At 46.7% G+C, this 22,098-nt stretch overlaps 2 long non-coding RNA genes across 3 annotated transcripts; both read left to right on the forward strand.

Moving 5' to 3' along the window:
- Positions 1 to 7,207: 7,207 nt before the first annotated feature.
- LOC132680087 (uncharacterized) lies at positions 7,208 to 9,474 on the forward strand. 2 transcript variants are annotated; one of them, XR_009610498.3, is made up of 5 exons: positions 7,208 to 7,329; positions 7,699 to 7,850; positions 7,944 to 8,154; positions 8,704 to 8,791; positions 8,926 to 9,474. It is a non-coding gene; the product is annotated as an uncharacterized LOC132680087 (long non-coding RNA). The 2 variants fall into 2 exon arrangements; XR_009610497.3 differs by having other exon boundaries at positions 8,704 to 9,474.
- Positions 9,475 to 12,612: 3,138 nt separating this feature from the next.
- Positions 12,613 to 18,285, forward strand: LOC144614441 (uncharacterized). Its single transcript, XR_013552271.2, has 3 exons — positions 12,613 to 12,977; positions 14,687 to 14,756; positions 17,777 to 18,285. It is a non-coding gene; the product is annotated as an uncharacterized LOC144614441 (long non-coding RNA).
- The last annotated feature ends 3,813 nt before the right edge of the window (positions 18,286 to 22,098 follow it).

The following is a 22,098-nucleotide window of genomic DNA, read 5'->3' on the forward strand; positions in this document are numbered from 1 at the left end:
TACAGGTGCCTGCCGGACACCGTATCTCCAGACACTGCAGTAAAGAAAATTCATTGAGGCAACATTGCGTGGAGAATATTTTAAATATCTAAGCTGTTAAGATGGTATCTGTATCAAACTCAAGCCACCAAAATGCATAATTACTTCCAAGTAAATCATAGTAAGTGTAGCCCCAACATTATTGGAAGTCTAAACATCCCCCTACACACACACACACACACACACACACACACACACAGTAGATGGATGAATCGTGACTGAATTAATATGCCTTGGAAAGGAGTCTCAACAGACATGCTGTGGTCAAGCAGAGCACAGAAGAGATGATCGGTACCAAGTACGTCTTCAAAGAGGTGGGCAGTTACTCTGTGATCACGTCGCCCAGGAGGTGGGCGTGACCAGGTGCTCTAAGAGCGGACAGGCCAGGAGACCTAGACACCGTGCTCCCCAAGATGTCTCCCGCCGGAGTCTGCACCGGGAAGGGAGGGGGAGCTACAGGTGTCGTGGTCATCCACGTGTCTCCAGAACGGGATGCTGAGGCTTGAATGGAGACAGTGCACGGGGAGAGGGGACCAGGCACCGACCACCAATGTCCCACAGCAGCTGCCTGTGCCCGTTTTGAGGTACAATGGGGTGGTTCAATTGGGCGCTGCCCTTGGAACAAGAACCTGGGAGGAGCGGCTGAGGCTGAGGAGGACACGCAGGAAGGAGGGGGAGGACCGAACGAAGCAGCCACACCTGGTGGCTGGCAGGTCTGGTGCAGGGGTGGGGATGTGGAGGGAGGGAGACAGAGGCTGGCCCGGCTCGCACCTTCCTTCCTTCTGTCCCTGGGGAAGTGTGGGGACCCGTCTGCGCAGGGAGGGGGTGTCCCTGGGACAAACACACCCACGCCCTTAGAGCCCCACTCGTCTACCCCAAGGCCCGCCTCCCCTGCATCACCTTCCACCACAACCCTGTCTTCCCCTCCCGACTCTCTTCCTGCCCCCACTCTGTGTCCCCAGCCTCCCTGCCCCTTCAGAGCCACAGGCTCAGGAATGGTGGGCTTGTGTGGTCTCCTGGATGACCTTCTAGACTCTGAGGGCTTTCAGGAACCACAGAGCGGCCACTCCCTTCTCTGCACCATTGGGTCCCAGAGATAATAAAGTCTTAGGAACTCTGTGTCTCCAAGGAATGACAAGGGAAAGACCAAGCCTTTGGGGACAGGTCAGCGGAGCTGTGCTTATCGCAACAGCCTCTGAAGAACATCGTAACCAAAATAACACAGCAGCCACATAGCCAGAAAAATGGCCGCTTGCGAGTTGCATCTTCTAGACCCCTCTCCGATCCAGGGCCAGCCCTGTCTTGACATGGGATGCACCCAGAGGTCTGGGCAGGCACGGCCTGCTGGCTGCAGCAGTGACAGGGAGCTGGCGGGACCCCGGGGGAGGAGGCAGAGAGGTGGGGCTGGCTGTGCCCGGTGTCCCCGCAGCACAACCAGCCCCCTGCGCGCCCCTGCCGCCAACACCCAGAAGACACCCTCCCTGCCTTCTGCACCCCTTTATCTGCATCCCACCATCTGCTTTTGAAAACGTGAATTTCTGCTGGCTGCAGTGATTACAAGGGTGACTTCTATTGAAATTAAAGCAATCCAGTCTGGGGCGCCTGGGTGGCTCAGTTGCTTAAGTCTCCGACTCTTGGTTTCGGCTCGGGTCACGATCTCAAGGGTTGTGAGATCGAGTCCCGCGTTGGGCTCGGCACTGTGAGAGTGGCACCTGCTTGGGATTCTCTCTCTCCTTCGCTCTCTATCCTTCACCTGCTCACTCTCTCTGTCTCCCTCAGAATAAATAAATACGTTTTAAAAACTCTGATCTAGGGCACCTGGGTGGCTCGGTCGGTTAAGCATCTGAGTCTTGATTTCAGCTCAGGTCAGGATCCTGGGGTCATGGGATAGAGCCCTGCGTCAGGCTCTGTGTGCTGACAGAGAGGAGGCTGCTTGGGATTCTCTGTCTCTGTCTCTGTCTCTCTGTCTCTCTCTGCCCCTCATCTGTTCCTGCCCGTACTCTCTCTCTCTCTCCCTCTAAAATTAGAATATATACAAATCTGATCTCACGTGTCTTTTGAAAAACCCTCTCAACAGCAAAAAGGCATGATTTCCTGGGCCTGAGGCTGCTCGGAAGGCGTGTGAAGGTTCCCCGCGGGGACAGGGGTGATTCTGTGGCATCAGCGGGGCCGCAGTCCCGGGCAGAGCGGCAGAGAACCCCCCCCACCGCCACCCCCTACCCCGCTGGCCCCCCGCCAGGGCCGGTGCAGGTGTTGGCGGGTCTGGAGACTGTTTACAAATCGTTAATGAAGCGACTGTGCCTCTTTTCAGTGGCTCGCACTTTGAACTGCGCGGGTGACCCATTGCTCAATGACACGCAGCAGAGCGAAGCCCACAGCAGCCTCATTATGGGGCCGCACCCACACCGGCCGCCGCTGTCTATGAGGCCAGCCCGCGGAGGAGGCCCGGGAAGGCCGGGCCGCGGGCACTGGGAGCGTCGTGGCCCAGTTGCTAGGCACACGCGGCTGGCCTGGGAAATGTCCCCTCCCGCACCCGCGTTTTCTTCCTGGGCCATGAAAGGCCCTTTCAAAGCCCGGCGCTCGGAGCCACACAAGGAGTGAAGCCACCGCGTTCTCTGAATGAAAGAACCGTCTCTTGTTAATTCCTCTACGGTTTGTGTCAATTCTCAGCGCAGCGCCATTAGGATTCCGCGGGAAAGGCTCATGCATTAGGCGACACTGGGTCCCCTTTGTGCTCTCGACTCCGACTCTCTCCTGCCTCCGATAGAGAGTTTCAAAGCTTAAACAAAGTGGGGGCTCCTGCTGGGGACGCAAGCTGCACCGGCCACTGAGGCCACCTTTGTGCTGAGGGGCCTCATTTGAATAAGCAGCATGTTGTCACTGGTGAGGGCAGATGGCTCCTGAGCTCCAAGGCGGCCGAAAGAGGGAGGAACAGAGCAGTTGATTCATCCCGTTCTCTCAGGGCGCCGAGACCTCTCTTGGACGGCCCAACTCCCCGGGGACAGGCTCACACAGCCCAGGGGAGACGCGGGCCGCTGGTGACGCGGCGCTGCGTGGGAGAAGACATTCGGGCGCCGTGTCCCCAGACGTGGCCGCTCTCCCCACGCGCGCCCTGGGCTTCTGGCGCGGCCGACGCAGGAACGCACGTCGTCGGGCACTCCGGGGAAATCGCGGGGACGCGGGGGGACGGGGACCCGGCCTGCGCACCCCCCTTGTGTGTTCAGCTGTGCAAGACTTCAGCCCGGCACCGTGGGCTGAACGAATGGTCGGGGAGATTTAGGACTGTACGTCAGTTGTCCCCCTCGAAAGCCTTATTTCAAGTCGTGTTATGCCCTCTCTTGCAGGCCGGCAGATACTTTTCTTTCCGAGTTCAGGAAGTTTTGCATCTTTGCCCTTGAGTCAAGAGATTGCAGGTGTCCCCGGGAGCTCCCCTGATTTGGAGAGAAAGGAGAGAAAGAGAGCACCCTGGGTCTGCACGCTGGGAGAATTCTGAATTTACAGGACGCTGTCCGCATGGCCGGGGGGCCTGCAGGGAGGGTCTCTGCGGTCTCTCGGCTCGGGGCCTGCCCCCTGCCCGGCCCGCCTCTTTGACCACCCGCACCTCTGCAGCCGGAAAGAGGGCAGCTCGTGAATCACCCCATATTTTGTATTTTTGGGGTGTACTCAAGTAGTTTAACGTAAGGGCTTCTGGGAAGCAGAAGTATTAACTAAATCATTGTGAGATGAATGTCCGCACAAAGTTTTCCTGGCAAATTCTTAGAGACTAATTTACATTCCTTTCAACACAGAAAAAGGATCTCTTTGAGCTCCACTTTTTAAAGACTTTACTTTCGGGGTTTGGACAAGAAGGAGGGGTTCGTTTTAGAAAGTGCATCGATCATTCAGGAACGTTCTCAGAACTGTCTTCATCAAGAAAGAACGAAAAATTCAAGGAAAAAAAAAACAATTACAAGCCTCTGAACCTGCTTTATAATTATGCAGACAATGCATGACTTTTATACTTGGGAAGACGTCTTCCCTAACGAGTTCAAATTTATTTTGCAAATAAGAAGTATGAAAGTAACCTTAACAGAAAGTCTGGGTAATCAGGAAAAGTACGCCACAAAGACAGCATTCTGCGTTCCAGTAAAACGGTTACATATACAGTTTATTCCTGTACACCAAGACGTGTTTAAGTAAAATGCTACTTAGACAGAATTCCTTTTTGAAATGTGGCCCTTCTGGTTCGAACGCTTACCTGTCGATCTCTATTTATTGCTACCGCGCGTGTGTGGTATTGAGATCCCGCGTTACGTTTTCTTTCTTTCACTAAACGCAGTGCTGGGAGAAGCTCGAGGGCACAGGAAAAGAGGCTCCTTTGGCTTGCATTTTAGGAGAGGGCGTAAATCCCTTGTAATGTATTACTTGAATCACACACTTGACATCGTTTAACGCGGGCCACGTTCTCCCAGCTTGTAAGTTAATACCTGGGTGTAAGGTCAGGTCTGTGCACACTTTGTAAAACAGACCACAGAACAGCAAACAGAGTCCAAAGTGTTCCCTGCTGTCAGTCTTGGCAATGAATACGGATGGCTCAGCCACGTCAGTCAGCCCCGGCCTCATCAATCAGGCGGCGGAGGGAGCCCATCCGGGCTTTGGCACGGGCCCGCTGCCTTCCCAAGGGTGCAGGAGGGCCTTGGGACAAGGATGGAGGGGACGGTTCTTCTGTGTTGTGCTCGTCCTGGATCAGATCATAAAGACCAGAGACCCGGATAAATTCGCAGTTCCCCGAAGGCTTTGCTCACGGGTGGGTGGGCTGGGATTCAGCCTCAGTCAACTATTGACTGACACAAAAACTGTAAATGCCAACCTGTATTATTTCATTTGGGTAAGATCTGGATTGAGGGTTTTGTTACAGCCACCATGGCGGACATGCTCTTTCTTTTTCTTTCACGCAACAAATAACTCTGAATATATCAAATGTATACTAAGTTGAATTAGTACCAAACAGAATGGGAGCGTGTGGACGTGAACGAACGGACTAATAAAAAAAGAGGATAGAGGCACCTGGGGGTTCAGTCGGTTAAGCGTCCAGCTGTTCATTTCTGCTCAGGTCACGATTGCATGGTTTTGAGATCAAGCCCTCCCTCTGGCTCTGTGCCAGGCATGGAGCCTGCTTGGAGTTCTCTCTCTCCTTCTCCCTGTGCTTCTCCCTCACTCTCACTCTCTGTCTCTCTCTGAAAAAAAAAAAAAAAAAAGAAAGAAAGAAAGAACGAAAGAAAAGAAAAAAAGTAAATGCAAGAAGATGGAGACAACATGAAAACATTACTGGAAATGGGAATCCAAGGGTGAGTGGTATTCTAGTCCCTATTGATGGGCTGGCCACCCCCACAGGGGCAGGAATCCAAGCAGGGCAGACTTGCCACGGCTCCATGATGTCTGGGGCCCAAGCTGGGAGGACCCAAAAACCTCAGGGTGACTTGAAGGCTGGGGGTCTGAATCTGACTCTGTACCTGACCTCTCCCAGGGGTTGGGACTTCCTCCCAACATGGAGACCTTGGACTTCTTGCCCTCAGGGCTCCATCACTGAGGTTGTTATTTTTTCCCTAACAGGGTTCAAGTTGCATCCTCTTTTTTGACTGAAGCTTAGAGATCATGCAACATCATTTTCCCAATTAGAAGTAATGCCTGGGTTCAGATTTCAGGGCACCAGAATTAGAGCTCCCCCAGTAGTGGGAGGGGGTATCATGGCCAAGTTCTAGAAGCCTGGTAGGCGCAGGCGATCAAGGCACCAGGTCGTGCTGAAGGCAGAGCGCAGAGGGTCTTGAAAAGTGGACCCATTTTTTTTAGCTTATTTATTTACCTTGACACAAAGCCCTAGTGGGGGAGGGGCAGAGAGAGAGGGAGAGAGAGCATCCCAAGCAGGCTGCATGCTGTCAACTTGGAGCCTGACACAGGTCTCAAACTTACAAGCCATGAGATCACGACCTGAGCCAAACTCAAGTCAGATGCTCAACCAACCGAGTCCCCTGGGTGCCCCAAAGGCAAACCCACCTTTATAACAAGTATCAGCACCCCCAGACTCCTGTCTATGCATGTACATCAGGGACCAGCCTTCTCCACCCAGGCGGCACAGAGGAGGGCGCTCCCTGGGGTCATTGACTGGGATGGCACCGGTCATGATTCTAGAGGCAACAGGAGGTCAGAACTGTACCCAATAGCTGATTCAGCAGGAGTCTGCAACCCAGACCACGGGGATCCATGAACTCCTGTTCATCCACTGCCGACTGATCAGCTTTCCTTTCCCAAGAGACACTGACAATGTCTATCTGAGGAAATGAGTCAGGGTAGGAGAAAAGACACATGGATGTTGACATCTGGATAGTCCTGGTGAAGCACATCCATCCATCCTCCACCACCTCAAAACAGAACCACAAGGCCACAGACTCTCCTCCATCCAGAGCCTGGAAAGACTCTCTCACTTGCCTCTCAACGATGCATGGAGACCCAGGAAGCACCAGACATTCGGAGGAAGCCGGAGACCAGAACAGACAGAGATGAAAAGAGCACGAGGTGAACGAGGCCAGGGCAGGGAGGAGGAGAAAAAGGCCCCAGGGAGACTTGCATCCACTGACCAAGAACCAGATGCTGGGAAAGTAAACATTTAAGAAACAAGAGAATACTGGGAAATTAATATATGTAATGTATAAATATGTGTATCTGTGAATTATATATAATCTACAAATATGTGTATGTTTATGTATAACGTATGAATTATACATATGTATGTGGAATTTTTTTCAAAGGATGAGAAAACAAAATTGACAAACTCATATGTTAGAACAAGAAGACTAAAAGGTAGAAAATGGGAGCAAAAAGGATGAGAAAACCGAGGATCAGTCCATGAGTTCCACTATCAGACTAATCAAAGACAAAACAGACAAATGGAGGATAAGAAATAAGAAAATCGAAGAAATCACAGAATGGTTCCAGATTCCACATGAAGACCGTGGATCACCCAGTATAAAGAATGACAAATAAAAAAAAAATTTAAAAAAAGAATGACAAATACATAAATAAATAAATAATAAAAATATAAACCCCTCCAGAGACACCCATTGTTATGGCATCTCAGAACTCTGAGAACAAAGAGAAGATTCTAGAGCATTCCAGGTGTGGAAGTCCACGATCAGCAATGATCTTGGCAGGCTAAGAATGAGCCTGAGCAAGCGTCTGAGTAAAGTCCTTTCTTAGCTACAATTCCAGCTCCACTAGACAAGGAGGGTGAAGGGAAATTAAAGACACCGTCAGGTATTTAAGATCTCTACATTTACTGAGACGCCCTCCTACAAAAGGTACCTGGAGTACTTGCTGTACAAAAACAAGTATGTGAATCAACAAAATGGAAAACCACGTTTCAGGAAATGGGACCCAATGTGGGAGGGAGGCAGAGACCACCCCAGAATCCCAGGATGGCACATGGAATGCGTCCAGGGAACAAACATTCCGGATTGGAGCAAGGAAATGGAGGGCCCCAGGGTCACGAAGGAGAAGTAGGATAATTTTTTAATGTGTTTTGAGAGGAGTTTGACAAATCTTAACAAAGTGGCACATATATGTATACATGCATACACATTTTCCTCACTTAAGATTGTTCATTTGTTTCCTTACTGAACCCAGAATAAAAGAGAACCAGAGTCCAGAGGAGCAATTTACAATCCGCTTCCCGAAATCAGCGGAAAACTCCTGACGGGAGTTCAGTTCGGCCACTCCTAAATCTGGCTATATAAATTATTCACTATATCCTACTCCCTCCATTCACCACCTTTCAGGTAATTTTACCTGGAATTTTATTTTCAGAGAGTCTGAGCAACACTTACTGAGCACAGACCCTAAGTCTACATATCGGTTCCTCTCTCGTACAGATAAGACACGGAACCCAAAGAATTCAAGGATGGTGTGCCCATGTTCACACAGTTCCTAAGCGGCAAGATGGGAATTTGAATAGAACCCGCCTGACAAAAGTCTGAATTAACGCTCTTCTCCAAAATGCCTAAATGGATGTGGTGTAGACATGTGCAGAGACAGGATGCTAGAATAAAGCCTAGAAGAACACAGATAGCGTCTGGTCTTCCGGTCAGTTTGAGTGGCTGAGACATCCTTATTTTTTAAGACACATTACGATGCTTACGTGTAGTGTTATCATTTCATTATCATGACTCATGGAGATGAGAGGGACGTACATGCATTTCATTAGCTTTAAAGTGACAAAAATGCAGAGATACGAGAGGGAGAGAGAGATCCACACACAGAGAGAAAGAAGGAGATCCAGGTGTCGAAGCCAGTTTTCTCGTTCTTACTCTATTCCAGATTTCTTGCCTTTGAGTCGGTTCACTTAAATTTAACTTCGGCTGAGTTTAGAAAAAGGCAATGACCCGATATGCATCCAAACCATTGAGGAGTTGTAATTGTTAGAAGCAAATGTCATTCACGCGGCGAAAGGGCTTCATGGGCTCTCCCTTCCTCCTCTTGTGGCCCTACGCCGTTTTCAACCCGAGTTTGTCAAAAGACCCTGACTTTTGGTCGTTTTTGGGATGGTGATTGTTTTTAGGAATTGCGGGGTTTCCTACAATTTCAAAACTTCTCAGTGTGGTTTAAAAATAATATATATTATTTCTCCATCAGAGAAAACGAGACTAGAAGAATGTGAAAGGCTGTCCTCCATGGGTTCTGTCGCTTCCCCGTGCGATCAGCCCTCCACCAGTCAACTCGGGTCGGCCATGCACAGCCCATCCCCAACCCCACATCTCTTCCCCAACCTCTGGGAACCTCTGCCCCCCAACTGTGAGCACAGGGGAGGGAGTCCAGGTGGGTACCCACCTTTGACTCTGGGCTTCCCTCCCCCAGGAGACCCAACCAGCTCTCGCTGGAATCCTGAGAGCTGGTGGGGCCAACAGCCATCCTGTGGCCCCCTGGGGGTTGAGGAAGGGCCACCATCATGGACACAGAGCTGGAAGAAAATGCTCATATGATGGAATCAGAAGCAGTGAAAGCTGAATTTAGGTTTTTGGTCCATCTGCACTCTTAGAGAGGAGCAGAGGCCTAAAGCTTTCTGAGAGTCTTCCAGAAAACTGAGCAGAGGTGAGTGCAGCCTCACCCTGTAGTGCTACATCATCCCATCTTTGAATAAAAGGAACCCTTTCCCGTGGTTCCTGTCTCCTTCGGACGCAACTCGGTCCGTCTTTCGAGCTTCCTTGTGTTCCTGTACAAAACATGCCCCTGCCTCATCTTTTGAACCAGATTCCCCCCACCTGGAATCAGCAGGGTTTCCAAGGATCCGTGCCGACTGTCCTGGGGCAGGATTGCCAGATCACAGTTCTGTTCCGAGCCTCTGCTCGCCGCTGCCTGTTTGGTATAATGTGAGGACTTTTCCAGAGAACCAGAAGACAGGTACTTCTTCAGGTAAAGAACAGGAATTCACAAGAATGTTGCCAGTTCAAATGTTGTATCACAGGACTTAACGTTTGGTCTCATACTTCTATTCCTTCTCTTTACTAAACATTCAATTTCCATAGCACTGATAATATTACCTATCTGTTTTATTTCACAGCATGCACAACACACACACACACACGCGCACACACACACACACACACACACACACAAAACAGTGTGGTTATATAACCAACCTGTCATACAGTGAGAGTCATTAATTCCTTTTGTATCTCATTCTAAAATACTTGGAATATTACATTTTATGAGGTCGGTGTTGTCTAATTCTTAGTGGGATGCCTTTGATTTCCTTTAATTTAATAATATGTGTTAACGCTTCCTTACAGGGTTGTAAATTTGAGAAATTCATAAATTAATCTTATTAAACTGTCCAGATTTGTGTGTTTATGAAAGCTTGTGGTTCACAGTGACAACCACTTACAGGGTCTTTCCAGAAAAAATACTTAGTATTGTCAAGGAAATAAAATGACAATTATTGAAAAAGAATAGAAAAAAAAATGATGCTGTATGAAATTTACAGTGCCAAGATGCTGTAATTGATCCTTCCCAGTACACTTTGGATAAGTGAATTATCCTCCTTAGATTAAAGAAAGAAGCCAGTAAAAGGCTGGGATTTTTGGATGACTCAGTAGGATTTCCATTCTTTGCCGTAAGTATGTCCACTTGCCCACTGACCACCTTCCAGCATAGTGCGTGGGGAGAGGTGTGTGTTCTGAACTCTTTTACTTAACCTGCCCCAACAGGATCAGTCTCCAAATCAGACTGACTCACCCCGTCCGGGGCTACTCGCCGGTCCTGGGGTATCAGACCATTGCGGAACATCCAAATACGCCAAGTACTAGCACGTGTGATCATAGGAACTCATTCCTCAGGGATAAGCGTTTTTGTTCCGATTCTCTCTTGAGGGAGTGGAAAATGTCTCTCAAATATTTAGAGATTTCAAGATCCCTGATCTTCAGGTAACAGGCAATTGGGACGTGTCCACTTTGTTGATGCACGATAGCTGATTCTTGTTTGGATTCTACCAATGTTTTTAATAAGCTTTATTCTGTGTGGATGCCATCGTCCTCGACACATCGTTCTAACATTCGGGGCTTGGCAATTACATCATGCATTTGGCCTGGAGCTTCCGAAATTAAAAATAAGGTGTGAACGAAGCTTCAGTATAATGGCTTCCTTCTGATATGTTCGGCCTGCTGTAAAATTAAGGGGCTAGCACTTTCTTCCTTCCTCCCGCATTGCCTCAAACTGTATCAGCTGTTCCTGAGTGCCCTGTAACTGTATTTCCAACAAAAATTACACAGATATTTCTGTCCAGCTACATGTCCTGCAGGGCTGTTCTGTGGTCTTCCGATCAGTAAAAATGTAATAACATTTTCACATAGTCAATATTTAATTCTGTAAAGGCAACTGGTGGTTGTAATCTAGGTTATTAACCACTCGGTGATTTATGATAGAGGGCAGACAGTGCGGTGGGGGGAGCAGTAGGAAGGTCCTCTGGTGACAATAAAAAGGTTATAAATTTCATAGCTCTGCCCAAGAAATGTATTTATATCCTATATTAAGAATAGCTTTTTATAAATTTTAATGATCCGTGTTATTAATGGAGTTGTCATCATGACTGCCTATACGAGACTGCAGTCCTTGTTTTTTTTTCTTTTACTTTTCCATCAGCTGAAGGTCTTGTGGGAAAAAAAAAGAAAGAGAGAGAGAGAGAGTGCTCTTATTAGCAATTTGCCAAAAAAATCTTCGGGAGTCATAAGCCTATCATTGTTTCCCTGGACTGCAAAGCCTGTGAGCTGTAGTTTGCATAAAGTTTTATGACCAAGGAGACGTTGGGCTAATTGGATGGAGTACAGTCAGTGCTCTATCATGTTGACGAAGGCCGAGTCAAGATGCAGGAATAAAACCAGGGCCATACGAAAAAGAGAAACTTAGGTGTGGAAATGGTCCTTCTCGTTGGCTTCCTGTCCCCTCGCTGAGACCTTGTTGGGTTTCCAGCCAAACAACGAAGACACACGCATGTACTCAACACGTTCGCGAGGAAACACGCATACCACATCGTCCCCTCTCTTCCTCCCTGCCTGTCGCACGCATGCAGGATGGGAGGACTGAGTCCTGCTGGGCAGGACACAGCCTCCTGGGGGGTGAGAGGTGTTCAGCTGGTGGGATTCGGCAGCTCTTCCTTAATTCAGACACCGTTGGTTAAAACCAGAGGTTTACAAAGAAATCTTAAAGAGTCAAAGCAGATTTTGGAACGTGGTGCCCAGACGCTTCCTACAGACAACGTAACAGAGCAGGAGAACGGGCCGTTTCCGGGTATCTGTTTTTTGGGTTTTTTTTTTTATTTAAAAAAAAATTTTTTTTTAAACGTTTATTTATTTTTGAGACAGAGAGAGACAGAGCATGAACGGGGGAGGGTCAGAGAGAGAGGGAGACACAGAATCTGAAACAGGCTCCAGGCTCTGAGCTGTCAGCACAGAGCCCGACGCGGGGCTTGAACTCATGGACCACGCGATCATGACCTGAGCCGAAGTCAGACGCTTAACTGACTGAGCCACCCAGGCCCCCCCCCCCCAAAACCGCATATCTGTTTTAGTGTCAATCCACCCCCGACTCTCCCACCAAAGATTATTCGGGCACAAGGAAGGCCACTGAGAGAGGAGATCTCACACAAACAGATGAGCAAGCAAAAAACTGACTTATGTGGAATTTGTGGTCATTGTTCTTTATATGAGATCCTACTTTATTTCATTATAACTGCACTCCAGTGAAATATTCAGGGGACTCATTTATTAATGACTGATTATTAAGCCGTCAATTAGTTTCTTCACATAGACAATAGAAAAAGTTCTGGAAATCTTTCTCTTGTGCTTACTGTAAATCTTGAACAGAGAAGTTAATGCCTACGTGTTTTCAACAAGAAAGATGAGATTCGAGATATTAGGAAAGCCAGCGTTTGTTTTTCTAAGGTTTTCTCGGGGCAGCTTTAGGTTTAGACGGTGTTGTTTGTTTGTTTGTTTGTTTTCCTAACATCTTTGTCACCTGAAAGAAAATCATCATATCACCAACATGAAAGTGATTAGAATTTGACCTGTATGTTTAATTCACTTTTCTCTTTCCCTCGTGGCTGATGTTAAATTTGAGATCAGGCATGGGAGGAGGTGTAGTTCAGACCTGCTTCCCTGTTCCTCACTCCTGCCTCACCTGTATCAGCTGTCTCATAACCTTCCACCTAATGAAGGAGAATGTTCTACCTGTTCATCGAACTTTCTCTTAGAGTCTCCTGCTCACCAGGCATGCTGCTGGCCACCAGCGCTCAGCACCAACCGTCATGTGGTCCTTCCTTTCACCCGGATTACCAGGAAATCTGGGCTACTGGATGAGCATTCAGCCCAGCAACTGTTGTACCCGCCCATGTGTCGTCTGAGCTCACGCTCTCTTCTGTGAGTGTCCCCCAAGAATACCCACATTTAAAAGCCTGGGAGAGCAATTAAGAATTTACTGGTGACATTATGAGGGTTGAGAGAGAGGAGGGTCCACTTACACTCCCAGAGCAGTGACGGAAAGGGACACGGAGGTCTGCGGGCTCGCCGACTATGCTGAGGCTTTGGTGGGGTCCATCATGGTTGACTTTCTTCCCAGTGGGATTCAAGCAGACTTGTTCTAATTTTCCCTCCGTAATCCTTGACCACCACACCATTCCCACTCTGCAAAATGTCTTTTCCTTTTCACTTAAGTCTGAATTCCATGAGTAGCCAGGGCTTGTGTGTTGAACCTCCAGTCCAAATTCGTTTCTCAGGCCATCCCACCTAACACACAAGTCACTGTCTATAAGGATGCCCTTGGAAGGCCTGTCTTGGCATGCCCCGAAAGAATGGAATTTCTGTAGTGCTGTTCACCATGACCTGTATGCAAGGCAGCCTTTATAAGGAACCTCCTGCCCAACTGCTATCAGACTGATTCTCTGCTACCTTACCCATCGCATGCCCAGGGTGAACCAATCCCACAAGACTGCAAAGACCCCTTCACAGGGTCGCCTTACTTCCTGGGCTGAACTAGCACGTCTATGGGATCACGTGCAACAGTTACTAACTTGAACTTGAAGCTGGAAAAATGGGTAGGGAAATCAAGAGTGCCAACTTAGAAATAGTTAGAATGGCTTAGAATATTCTTAGAATAGCTCAGAAATGCTATAGGTGTGGCTCACGTGGGGGTCTGCCTCATGAGGTACGTGAGGATGTTCCTTGGTCGATCTAGCTGTTGAGGAATAGGGGAAATCCTCTTTTCCTCATCTGGGAGGGGTAAAAGCTATTTAACTAGTTATGAGATTTGGGTTTCAGATCCTTTCCTCTCCCCCGGAATGATGAAGAGGCTATGTGATCTAAAACATTTTAAGATTTAATTGAAATAGTCCATTATGCTGAAAAAGATACTACAACCACTTCTTTCAGCCACCATACACAGTCTGTGTTTAATTATTAAAGCCAATGTGGCAAAATGATAACCATATCTGTACATATAAACATGTCTGAGTAAAATATACCCTGTCACAATTATTACTTTTATTAGCTATTGCCTTTGTTACACCGGGCTCAATTATTTCCCCTGAGTCAGTTAACAAGAGCTCCTGATTATCGGCTGGCAGGCAAAGACCAGATTTCTCTCACCAATACTCAATCTTCCGAGAGCATATATTCCCAACAAAAATCCAATCAAGATGCGTGCCTCCTATGCCTCTAATCTCACTTGGTCTAGAACCCTTGCCTAGTTCCTCCCCCGACCCCGACTTTCCAACGTCACAAACCGGTTGTGGAACACCTGTGTCCTGTCTTGTGTGTTTCCACAAGGTGCCATTTAACTCGTGACTCTATCCCCTTTATTCTCCATGATAAGCCAGTAGCTACTTGCCAGCCACGTGCTTCATGTTGTACCACACTGGGCACGTAATCCTGGTGAGCAGCCATTGCCAACGATGCCAGTCTTGAAGGTTTTAACGGACTGATCTCGTCACTGCAAATCCATTTTTCTTTCATTGGCCACTCACTAAGAATGGTTTTGGTAACCATTGACCAGTTTTGTCTACAACAATTTGCTTTTGGGAGGTTTACAGCATAGTGATTTTTTAATACCTCCATTCTTTTTTATTTCTTAGGTGGCACTCTTTCATAAACAGTTTTCCTGCCTCAACTGGGATATAGACTACAAATGTGTCAAGATCCCTGGTGAGTGCTTTACCTTTGATTATCAATTGTCATAGCAGGGTTTCAGTGTAATGGTAGACCCCCTCAGTGGACCAATGAGTTCCCCTCCTCTCTTCTGTTTACTTTCCTCATATACTATGGTTCCAAAGATTTTTTTTTTAGCATTGATTTGCATTTATTAGGGCTCTTGGTGCCAAAATCATTCTCATTTGGCGGTTGGTCATCCCCTTCGTCTTGCTTCAGCAGATGATATGCTGGCATTAGTCTTTCTGGAAGAAGATACCCCGGCTTGTTTTGTAAATTGCCTGCCTCACACCTAAAATTATCCATTTCTTCAAGAAGCCCTGGTTCTGTTTCCTGGGCTGGTTTTAGAAACCAAGATGTAGATGCAAGGTATGGCTGTGGCACGTGGGCGTCATAGGTTCTAGAACTTTCAGTGTACAGAAAGTAGTCAATATTACAAATGAAATTATGAGCATGTATTAATATTTTCAACGGTAATTTAGGTTGACAATATTTTTATTGATGTCTTGGATTTTATTTTGGTAACTTTTTTTCCCTTTAAACTGACAGTTGTGGTTTCTAATATTAGTATAGTAGCTTGTCTGCTTTATCCAAAATATATTACATAGTTTGAAAAATCATGTCCCGTTGTTAACATGTTCAGTTGATCCAGTGAGTGAGATTTAAAATGCTCTTGATTCCCTTGTTGTCCTTACAATGAGCTCCATTGAAAATGAAGGTGGTTGCACAGTGTTCGAATGGCATTTGGACCTCTTCTTTTCTTTGAATGGTTATGTCGCCAGTCAGACGTGTTATTGGGCTTAGATATTTCAGTTTGTTTCCACTGGGGATACTTTTCCCCCTCTTTTTGCTTTAATTTGTGGACTGTCATACATGCCTGTCGCTTAAATAATAAAGCTGTATAAAGAGGGATATTCAGACAGTCCTCACATATGAAATGATCTTCTCCAGCCACGTCCCCTAGCTTCTGGTTTATCATCCCAATGCTTCTCCCGAGCTTTCACAGATGCTAGAAATCACTAGATTATACTGTTCTTGTATTCTGATTTTTCATTATTGTCAATACCAGAGTGGAAACTTTAGGTAGCGGTCAAGAGTTAAGACCTTGGAGTCAGACAGCCTTGGCTTGAGCCCTATTTTACCATTTACAAGCCTGGATTCCCAAACTCTCTGAGCCTCAGTTCCTTCTCTGTAAGTTGAGGACAATAATACTTATCACCCTGGGTTGTTTTGATTATTAAGTGAATTAATTTTTGGAAGTATTTAGAAAAGTCTCTGGGATCTGGTGAATACTCAGTACGATAAGCCGATATTACCCTAACACAGTGTTTCTCAACCGGGATGGATGAGGGACAATTTTGCCCTTGAGCAGACACTTGGCAAAATCTGAAAACAATTTCACTTGTCACGGCTGGGGGGGGGGGGGGGGAGAGGGGTGCCACTAGTGCCCAGTGAATAGAAGACTGGGACGCTGACACAGGATGAAACCCCCCAACTAAGATTTATGTGGCCAAAAATACCAGTAGTGCTAACATTTGGTGGGTCACAAAGTGACTCATTTCTGCAGAATATTAAAATAAATAAAATAATAATAATTTCAACAAATACAGATGGTTTTCATAAAATTTTCACTCAACAAAAAGTAACTACCTAATAAAAACATAATGATTCCCTTTTCTTGACTCATTTGTTTATCTATATTAGAGAAGATACTTTAACCGCCCCCCCCCCCATCTGACAAGAGTCACTGACGGTTCCTCCCTGTGTCTTTCAGACTGCACCGCCATGAGAATATTATTCTGAATATCTCCTTTATTAAAAATAGGACCCAAATCCTTCTTCTTAGAAAAGTAACTTTGCAAACAGTTGGTCGCACAGAATTTGCTTCAAATGCGCTTCCAGAATTCGCATCCAAAAAGTTGGTCGCCCAGAATTCGCTTCAACGTCAGAGGGAGACGTACGTGTGGAATAAAGAACAGGGGATATAAATTTTCCATGTGTTCCCAAAACCACGGTCATAGTTTCACGAATCCAATTACTTAGCAAAAAGGCCAACAATTAGAGAATGAGGTTAGGGTTCTATTCCATGGAAATGGGCAGGAAAACACTAGCCTCTCACATTACACACTTCAAAAAGTTATTTCAACTCTTTGAATTTATTTTTTTTAAATAATGTTTTTCTACATATTCCGAGGATTAGAAAATGTTATATTTTTAAGAGAAAAAGATTGGCAAGCCTATAAAAGACTTATTTCTTCAAAGTGTTTAGGATTAATATGATGGGCAGGAACAATCTGAGTTTCAGTGTAAAAATATCAGAATTCAGATTTCAGGGTGAATGAAGACTCTTGAACACCCCAAACCACGACATAATGTAGTTTTTACGTCCCACGGGAGAGAACTGTCATGTTGATGGTAGTGTCCAGGAAGCTGTGTCAGTTGAAAGAGCTACAATTTTGGAACTAGGTCTGTGCTCAAGGGGTAGACTTTCTAGATTCCAGCTGTGTGGCCTCGAGCCAGTCATATAAACTGCTTTGAGCTTGGATTTCTTTATAGGTAGTATGGAGAACACCCTACCGATTCTTTGTCCACATGAGTCACTAGCCTGAGGAACACATCCGGGACAGAAACATGCATATAGTTGGTGCTCAAATAAACACTAGTTTCTTTCCTATAGCAAAACATAAACAGGCTACAGTTATCGTCCATAACACAAAGATTCCCATATAGCGCAAAGATTCCCATATAGCGCAAAGATTCCTATATGCTGCATCGCAGGCATCCCCAGATTATCACCAGGAGGACTTAAATGCATTAAATGAGGCATGGCTCAACTATAAGAGGCAAGGTGTGCAGAGTTCAGGAACCTCACCCTTCCCCATGGTTCATTGACCTCTGAAGTTGGGTGTCATACCTTAGTGTGCATATATAGTTAGCATAGCCTCGATACGCTATTTATTAAATTCATGTTGTGATGTTGTAAAAACTGTATGGAATGAATTTATTATGTCTTTAAGAAATCTAATGCTCAGGGGGAGTGCAACAAATTTCCACCACGTCAAGAAACAGAGATGATACAGTCCCGGAATCCGCATCCCAAAGTGTCTCCAGAAGATCGTTCTTTACAAGGAAACACTCTGCATATCGGGACAGATGACCGAGCAGAGCTCTGTGAAGGGTAGAGTCGGGTGCAGATCCGTAAGGACTCTACACAGGTCAAGAAGAACGAAGGCAGACCTGACTGCCTGCTGAAGCAGTCACCTGGCAAGGGCACGTGAAGGTGGCATACCACGGGGTGAGGGAAGCTCTGGAACCAGGCATTGACTCTGACCCACAAGCCCCCGACTTTGAATAGGAAGACCAAGTACAAAGACGTAAGAAATGAGATGCTACTCACGATCTCTAAGGCTTTCTTGTGCCACACTGGACACTGATGTCTTGTGGTTGGAAAAGTTGTAAAAACAGTGGGAAGTGAAATTTTTGATCTTTCAACCAAGAAGTTACAAAATATGTTCAATCGATTATACAATGATAAAAATCTCAGAATGGAAATTAAATTCAATGGGAACTCACGCAGCTGTCAGGAATGTTTTTGTTTGTAAATCCCATCCTTGTTTCACTTTGGAAACTCTTGTTTTCTATAATTTGGAACATGAATTTAAATATTTAAGTATGCAACGCAATACATACTAAAACATCCACAGATATTTCAATATGATTTCCATTCACGGTAGCAGCAGGCCACTGTTAATGAGGAAACCTTTTCTTCACTCTATCCTTGGTCTGGGATGCCCATTAGGAATCCCCGGGGCGAACAGTATTTCATCAACTGTGAGGGCAAAGCCACAAGGGAAAAACTCCAGAATGACTGTCAAAAGAAGGAATCACAAAATTCCTTCAAAAAAATTGAACATGATGCCTCAAACACTCCTGGGTTTTATTATTTTTTAAAAGTTTTTAAAGTTTATTTATTTTTGAGAGAGAGAGAGAACATGAGTGGGAGAGGGGCAGAGAGAGGGAGACACAGAATCAGAAGCAGGATCCAGGCTCTGAGCTGTCAGCACAGAGCTCGATACAGGGCTCAAACTCATGAACCGTGAGATCATGACATGAGCTGGTCGGACGCTTAACCAACTGAGCGACCCAGGCGCCCCAACTCCTGTGTTTTCTAGTGCGTGTTGCTACCATATCCATTCCCAAAGCAGGAAAACGGCCCCTTCCCAGCTATGGAGCATGGACGTTGTGTGCCTATGTCTGCCACATCCATGGTGGAGACAGAGCGGTGTCTGTGTCATTTCCCTCCGTGACGTGAGTTTTGTGAATTGCTTTGTGTTTGTATTTCCTGGTGGGCATGTTTTCCAACTGGACTCTGGGTTCTTGGGGGTCCATGAAAGGTCTCTGCTTCCTCTAAACCCCCAGAGGGTGCCTAGTCAATAGTTTCCAAGCCCTATATGTTTAGTACCACGTTTTATCTTACTGATTCAAAATAAATTCTTACGGAAGGTAGCTGATTCCATTTTCCAATAAGGGAAACATCTTTGTTTTAGCCAGGTCAGTTGATGGGAATATTATCCCAGCCGCACTTGTCTCCTTACCTATAGGACCGAATTACAGGACGACCTATGCTTCCTTGCCACCTGGACCGTGCTGTCCCGTGCCTACCACGCACCTTATAAATATTTGTTGATTTCATTTGTGCTTCTGGTAAATATACGTTCAAGGCTGGAATAATTTATATGCACAAACGTGAACAGGCTTCAGCATGGAAAACAAATTGCAGAGAAAAATGAAAATAAACATGACGTAGACAGATTTTAACCAGAGAGTTTAAAGTGCACAGTAAGTAGTAATCCGTCGCCGTCATCGCTGGTATGACATTTCTTGGGAGGTCAGGAGGGGCTCACATACAGGAATAATATTTGCCTTCCGTCCAGTTGAAGGTTCTGAACAAAACACTCAAGATCTGGAATTGGGCAGTGTGCCAGCACTACTGGTGAGTTTCAACTTTCTTATAAAATCTGTTCACAGGGAAAGGTAGCAAATAACTCAATGCCACTCTTAAAATGTGCACTCAGCAGCTCAATCCAGGGTTTTAATTAATGCTTCATACGTGCTTGCCTACAAAGGGGGAGCTACCTGGCATCCCAGCAATTTGCTCTGCAAGGCTGGCAACGGAAGGTTGCTTATCTGGCAGGAAACCTGCAAACAAAGGGCCGTTGGTCAACATAGCGTTATAGCCAGAAAGATCACACTCCCACGATGTGTGTATTTCACCCATCGACACCAGATAGTTTTCTGCTTTAAGTACTAAATGTCAGAAATGTCTTCTCCTTTGGTGAAATGAGGGTCATGTTAATCAGCATCATTAATATGGTTTTGTCCCGTGGTCTTGCCATTCCAAAGCCACTCTCACATCTGGCCCTTCCTTAGGTAGTCTTTTCAACAAGCGTTCAACAATCTGCTTCCCCAACTCCTTTCTTTCTGCTCAGAACTCCCTTCTCCCACTCAGATTCTAGTTCCTTTCTCTTTACCCATCCAATGTAGCGTAGCCAGTTCAATACTCTGAAATACTCACAAATACTGTCATGGAATTGAACGGTCCCTAGAATATATCTGTCAAGTATACATTAATGAAATCAATGTTCTTGAAGGCACGTGAATTGAAATGAACAGGGGGTGAGAATCTTCAGAGACGATGCCTGAAGCTTGATCCCTAAAGAGACTTATGCCCAGCTATTGGACCAAATAATTTTGTATGGCTTTGTGCCAGCCCTCAAGATAATAGAAAATTGTTTCCAGAATGTAGTTACATGAACCATGAGGTTTAACACCAGTAAAATTTTTGTTAAAATTGTCATCAGAGAACTTGAGGAAGTAAAGAGCTGGCTGGGACTTCAATATTGCCCCAGAACATGTTGCCTTGAAACATTTGGACCTTGTGTTCTCTGTTACCTTCTAGTGAGGTTGTCTGGGCTTACCAATGTCAAGCATTTGGGAAGGTATCCAAATGAGAACTACCAATGAAAACCTAAGAGCTGGCAGAACAAATTGGGTTAGATTGGTTCATTGCCCCATCGTGTGCTAGAATGGGTAGGAAGATTTTATGGAGATGACGCATTTTAGGATGCCCCGTGAAGGAGTTCAGCTATTCAGAAATGGGGAGCGAAGACATTCCATATGGAGGAAGAGGAACATGAGGAGAGCAGTTTCACAGCGGCCATGCACGTCCCAGAAACTCCCGGGTAGCAGGCGTGGTCATGTACACTCAGCCCCAGGCGCTGCGGGGGAGCCCAGATGCACACCCACCGCCTAAGAGTGAGGTCGAGTAAATCTCTGTGAGTCTACACTGACCCCCACCAGTCCACTTTGCCCCCAGACCAACGCCTCACAACTAACACTATGCAACGTCCACGCCGGCCAGCCTCCTGGAGAGTGGACAAGCTCCCACTCTCATGGCCCTGGGTCCATCCCTCTTGGAGTGTTCTCTCCCAACGGATGCCTCCTGGGACACCCTGCTGTCCTCACAGGACTTACCACCTTCATGCCAGCAGCATTCGCAGGCTGTTGCTCACCTGGCCTTTACAACCCTCTGGAGCCACCCTCACTCGCATTTGTTAAGCTGTTTCTGGACGAAAATGCTCCGGTGCCGGAGACGTTCTGTATGTGGACTCCGCTGAGCTCCACTGAACTCACAGCCACGCCCTCCTGTGCTTTTCTGAGAGCACATGGGGCAACAGTCTCCTCCCCGATCACCTGACTCAAGCGTGGCATGGGAGTAAGATCATGTAGTTGAGCCTCTGTCTTCAGTGGCCTTCCTGCCTCTCGGACTGGCCCCTGATGGGGAGAGAGCCCACCACATGGTCTCCAAAGCCCCACTGTCCGGTCCTGGGCAGCGAGGGTCCACATCTCCTGAGTGCCTTTGAGTTCCTGAGCTCATTCAAGCCAGGACCCCTTCTTCCTCACCTCTCCATCCCTGGAAGACAGCCAGCGCTTGGAGAACATTTGCTGAGGGCAGGGACGCAGCAGTGTGTGTGCTCCACAGCCAGGTCAAGAGCTGCCTGCAGGAGATGTGTTGGGAGCCCGCAATGGTAAGACAATAGCGACAGCAGGCGCAGTCACAGTCACGGAGGAGCTCAACTTGACAGTTGTTGCTCTTAGAGCTTCGGGTCTTACCTCACCTGGCTTTCACCAGAATTCTGAGTCACACACTCTTTCCTTTCCCATTTTACAGGTGAGGAAATTGTGTAACACAGCTCTAGAGGAGCAGAGGGGAATTTGGACTCAGGTTCTCTGGCTCCAGATAAGGTCAAAATTGTTTCACGTACGAGTTTAAGAGAAC

Source organism: Panthera onca, chromosome A1, assembly GCF_046562875.1.
Source record: "Panthera onca isolate mPanOnc1 chromosome A1, mPanOnc1 haplotype 2, whole genome shotgun sequence".
Lineage (NCBI taxonomy): Eukaryota > Metazoa > Chordata > Mammalia > Carnivora > Felidae > Panthera > Panthera onca.